Below are 5,884 nucleotides of genomic sequence, written 5' to 3'. Positions count from 1 at the left end.
TCTGACCAAGGACTGGTGAGTTCTTCCAGCTATCAGGATGTTGGTATAAGAGAAAAGAACATTTAACGCATGTATAAACTATATTTAATGCATCCTCTACGTTCAAGGTTCTCAAACATAAGAAAGATATTCATATGAGCTGAAGCTGCTCAACATGCATACAAGGATTTTCAACGACTCTTATCTTATATGCCTATATAAAGTCATCCTTTGAAGAGAAGAACAAGAATCTCATACTTTGCAAAGTGCTAAAACATTGTTGAATTAATTTTTTGTATCCTAAAATTTTTATAAGAACATTGTTATGTTCGTTAGCAAAAATAGTAGATAAAGCTTAAACCTTATATACATTGAAAGATGTTAACCTATCTAGTGAGCAACCTTTGTGATATTTTAGATCACATCTTTTACAATCCTTTATCTTATCTAAAGTGACTGTTTGTTAAGGAATAATTTGTGGTTTAGCCAAGAGTGACTACCATCAAACAAAATACTCAGGTTTTTAGTTGAGAGTGGCTAAATATTTTTAAAAACTAATTAATGGGTTAGCTATGAGTGAATATGTCCTGAAACAATACTTGACGGGTTAGCCATAAATGGCTACATTATAAAAGAATACTCATGTTGTAACTTGTAACATTAGTCTGCATAGTTGAACTCAACCAATTGATTGACAACTAGAATGGTTTGCACTATTAAACGAACCAGTACAAAAATTTGAAAGTATATTCTTCTTTCCTTATCTTCTTAAATTGTATGTTATTAAATATGTACTAACCTAAGAATGAGAGCTTTTCAAACTTTAGTTTTTGAAAGTCTTTGACAAATGAATTGTCAACTATAAAACTATCTTCTGATTGTGTATCATCAAACCAAATTTGTGAAAATCTACCAAAAAAATTAAAAATTAAAACAAAAGTCAACCATTCTTTCTTGTGTTTTAACATATTTTCACAATATGTTCTATAGATAACTATTAACACTGAACTCTTTATTTAACAACCAAGAACTTGATATCTATATGTTTAGACTTTGTTAAACTTCTATTGTTGTTGGAAAATGGAATTTTTGATTTATTATAAAATATAATTTAAGTGGTACCTAACATTAGTGTAACATACACTAATATCTGGATGCGTAGAAGCTTGATCATACATTAGAATTCTTACCATAAGGAATCTTCTACATTTCCTTTTCTTTAAAGGAATTCTTAGGACACTAATCAAACTAAACTTGTCTCCTTTAGCCACAGGGGTGAGATTTTGATCATGATGGGGTTATTTTTTTTGCTTTTTACCAAAATGGGGTCCGTTTAAAAAAATTACAAATTTAGGCAAGTCGTGCCAATTTGGCACGACTTCATATGCACAAATCGTCCCAATTAGACACAACTCTGCCATGTCATACTGAAGTCGTGCCAACTTAACACGACTTCTGCCGCGCAATATTTTTTTTTAATTTTATTGTTTATATATTGGGTAGTAAGTTATGCAATGTTAAAAATTAATTTTATACATAATTTTATAAGAGTGTTAGTTTTAAGGAAAAAAAAATTGGATAATCGTGTATGGATCATGTTTGGATAATCAGCTTATTCAAACTTTGAGCCATTAACTTCTAAGGACATTGCCGTCAGACATGGTTTCCCACTATATATATATATATATATATATATATATATATATATATATATATATGACGTGGCAGAAGTCGTGCCAACTTGACACGACTTCAGTATGACGTGGCAGAAGTCATGCCAACTTGACACGACTTCAGTATGACAGGGCAGAAGTTGTGCCAAGTTGGCACGACTACAGTATGACATGGCATGTCAAATTGGAACGATTTGTGCATATGAAGTCGTGCTGAATTGGCACAACTTGCCTAAATTTGTAATTTTTTTTAAACGGACCCCATTTTGATAAAAAGCAAAAAAAATAACCCCACTATGGTAAAAAACCCCCAGGGTATTACCTGGTTCACAATCTTGCATGTCATATCTATTTCGAACCTTTTCAATATAACATTTATGAGACAATTCAAGAGTACCTCAAGAATGATGTCTATATATCTATGTGACCATTACAAAAGATATTGCCAAGATCTTTCATCTCAAAATTATTAGCTAGAAATCTCTTGATTTCATGCAATAAATTTATATTATTGTTGCAAAAGTAAAATATCATCAACATGCAAAACTAGAAAATATACTTGCTCCCAAATTGTGGTATACACAATCATCAACTAAATTCACCTCAAAATCACATGATGAACGTTGAAATACCACTACTGAGATGATTGCTTAAACCGATAGATGAATTTCTTAAGTATACCAACCAAATCCTTTGAAAATTCTGAAACAATGTTTTCTAGTTGCATCATATAAATCATCAAATTAATGTTTTCATTGAGAAACATTGTCTTCACATCCATATGATGTAACTCAAGATCAAAATGCGCCACTCATGCCATTATTGTCATTTCTTTAGTGGATTCCATTAATGGTATAGGTTCTTTAGGAGGAAGAGTTTGTTCTTTTGGAAATATTCTCGCATAGAAAGTTCTACATTGTCTTGATTTGTTATGTCTTAAACATAGTCAGGAAAATGATCTTGAACACTGGCAATAACACATGTGGTAATATCAACATATTCCTCTTCAAAAGAAAAATTCTTTAACTATATCTCCCTTTTCTAATCGACATTGTATTTCTTTATTAAAAAATCGAGTTGGTTATAGAATCATAAAACTTATACCTCCTAATGCTCCACAAAAGAAGTAACTATTGTCTTTAGATTCTTTTGATTTCTTTTGTTGTTTCCTTTGAGGTGGAATTTCTTTTTCCTTATTCAGTTTTCCATTTTTAACCCCTTGCCCTTATTGAATGAAGTAGAGGTAAAATGAACACTTTATGTCTTATCTTCCTCCAATATCTTTCCTCTTTCTAAACATAATGTGAGAGACCTCATTTAGAGATCAAATTTCTTTCTAACAATTATAGTTCACCTTAATAATATTTATAATAATAATAATGATATAAATAATATTTATAATAATAATATAAATAATATTTATAATAATAATAATAATATAAATAATATTTATAATAATAATAATATTATTAATAATACTAATAATATTTAATGATTTATACTGGTTCACTCTTACATCAAGAGCTGCATCCAATTCTGAGTAAAACCATCTGGGATTTTACAAATGAAACACACAAAATTCAAACCCATAAAATCTTTCTTCACAACATATGAATGATCCAAGAAGCAAACATAATATCCAAAAACAATTACAAAACTTTTTGTTTTCTCTCTTTCAAAATTCTTAGTTTTAAATGTCAAGATTATCTCCTCATATAAGGTTTTAATGATTGCAAAAACGGTTTGATCAATTAAAAAAGTAGTTGTATCAAATAAAATTTGATTAGTTATAATAACAAAAAATTGTTAAAAAGTTATTTAATTGATTTTTCAAAATAACTAATTGTTTTCTTTAACTAGAAAAATTAAAATTTTTTAAACGGATTCTTTTATTGAAATAACTTGTTGATTTTACAGAAAAGACAAAATAGAAAACAAAACATTTTCAAATCTTTAAATATTTTCAATAGAAGTAATTTTAACCGATTAAAAACATGAATCAAGTGATTAAAAAAATACAACAAAGTTAGAAAACAAAACCTTTCATGGAGAAAGCTTTTTAAAATAACTTGAAACATAATGTATTGCAAAGAAATACAACAAAAAAATCTACCTAAATTCACACGCAACTTCCAAATCTTCATTGTAAATTGGTTTTATTAAAGTAAGATCTTCTTAGTCAACACTAACATGTTCTCATAAGTTCTAACTTAAGTGCATTAGTTATGAAGCAATATGTACTCATTGGTTGCACATACATATATGTTTCTTTGAAATTAGGTAGGGTGGAAATACGGGTGTGGTCCGTCCCGCATAGGCCCGCCTCACGTTTGGCCAGCAAAATGCAGGATGGGTTGGTCAACCTCGCGCAAGGAGTACAAACTCATTTCACTAACTCGTCTCACATAAGAGGTAATCTGCAGGCCTGCGGGTCAGTCTGCATAAGAAAAATAATTTTTTTTTCAAAAATTAAAATTTCATTAATTATAAAAAAACTTATTTCAACTACTGAAAAATTAAAATTTTATCCCTATTTCGATTCATTTAATTAAGATAAAAATATAAATTCAAGTACGAGAGTTGTTAGAAGGCTTGATTAAAAATAATTAAAGTTTTGCTTTGCATCTATTTTTCCTATATATGTATGTAAATGTATAAGAATATCTTATCAAAGTTTTGCTACAAAATATTTTAATGAAGATGACTAATTTTTTAACTATCTTATTGAAATCTCTTTTTTATACTATTTTTTATTAACAAATTTTAAATATAAGACTTTACTTCAAACTAAATCTTCACTGTCACTTTCATACTAACTCCATGGCTCAACCTGACAACCTCTAAAGTCCTTTTTGCTTGTTTTTCCTTTTCTTTATTTAGGTTGGTCAATTTGTATTTGTTCTAGTAGGAAGTTAGTGGCAAACTTTTGGGGGATGGATTAATCGTTTCTGTGCGATTTTGTACATGGATTGGATCACCCTTTTGTTAATAAAAAAATCTAACTCTTTTAAATAATTAAAATAAAACATTATGTTTTTATTATATTAAATTCAATTTTTTAAATAAAATAAAATAAATATCACACTACAATAATGGATAAATATGGTATGATTTTTTTAAAAAAAAGTAAAATAATTATTGGCCTGCACAGACTGCGAATTATGTGGAACGGATCTAAGCGGGTGAGTGGACTAGATTAATGAGACGCCCCGTATTACCATTCTAAAATTAGGTTGGTCAAGATTGAACTTATCTGAGACTTTTTATTCTTAACATTGTACTTATATGACCTACATGCAAATAACATTGAATTCAAATCTCAAAGTTTTGTGATACACAATAAAGAAAATCTCCAACGTGAAAAATATTTCTTAAATTCTAAAATACATAATGCGCACGAGAGACACACTTTTGGAATCAAATAAATCAAACATTTCACCTCTTAATCAGTGAGTGAAATTAAATAGTCTTGAATATGATTTCTATAGAGTTTAAATAAGATTTTCATATTATAGAATACGTGAGTTTTCATTTTAACATCTCTAAATATTTTTTTTATTCATATTATAATGTGGCATTTTTAGTGTTTTATATTTTTAAGAAAGGTCAAGTGATACTGTGAAATTGCTAAAAAAATTATATTTTCTTGTAATAAATGTTATTTAGGTATCTAAAACTAAACTATCATAACCAAAATTACTATTTTCGAATTTTGGGAAATTAAGACAAAATTTCTCACAAGATAATCATTAAATAAAAATTAATTTAAAAAAAAAATTAGTTAATCACTATAATAACTAAATTATATAGTATTTTAAAAATTAAAAAATTATCGATAAGTTTCTATATTAATAAAATTTATAAATTAGTTTCAAAATTGGTATTTAACATCCAATGTTTTAGTTACCAACTACTTTAGATTTTAAAATTAGTAGCTAAAAATTTAGTAGTTAATTACATATCAAATAACTAATTAGATACCAATTTAAAAACTAATTTGGATACCAATAATTTTTTAATCTATAAAATAATATCTAATTTAGTCAATATAGTATAATCAATTATTTTGTGTTCCTTGATCTCTATTTATGATTCTCTAGTAGTGTTTTCCGTGACTAAAATAAGAATTTATTTATTTTATAATAATTAAAATCAACAATTTTTGAGTTTATGAAGAATAAAATATAAAGAAATATTATTTACAGAAAAAAAAATTAAAATATACTAATTTT

The sequence above is a fragment of the Phaseolus vulgaris genome, chromosome 1 (genome assembly GCF_051622355.1).
Source record: "Phaseolus vulgaris cultivar YP4 chromosome 1, ASM5162235v1, whole genome shotgun sequence".
NCBI classification, from domain to species: domain Eukaryota; kingdom Viridiplantae; phylum Streptophyta; class Magnoliopsida; order Fabales; family Fabaceae; genus Phaseolus; species Phaseolus vulgaris.
This window is presented reverse-complemented; position numbering follows the sequence as displayed.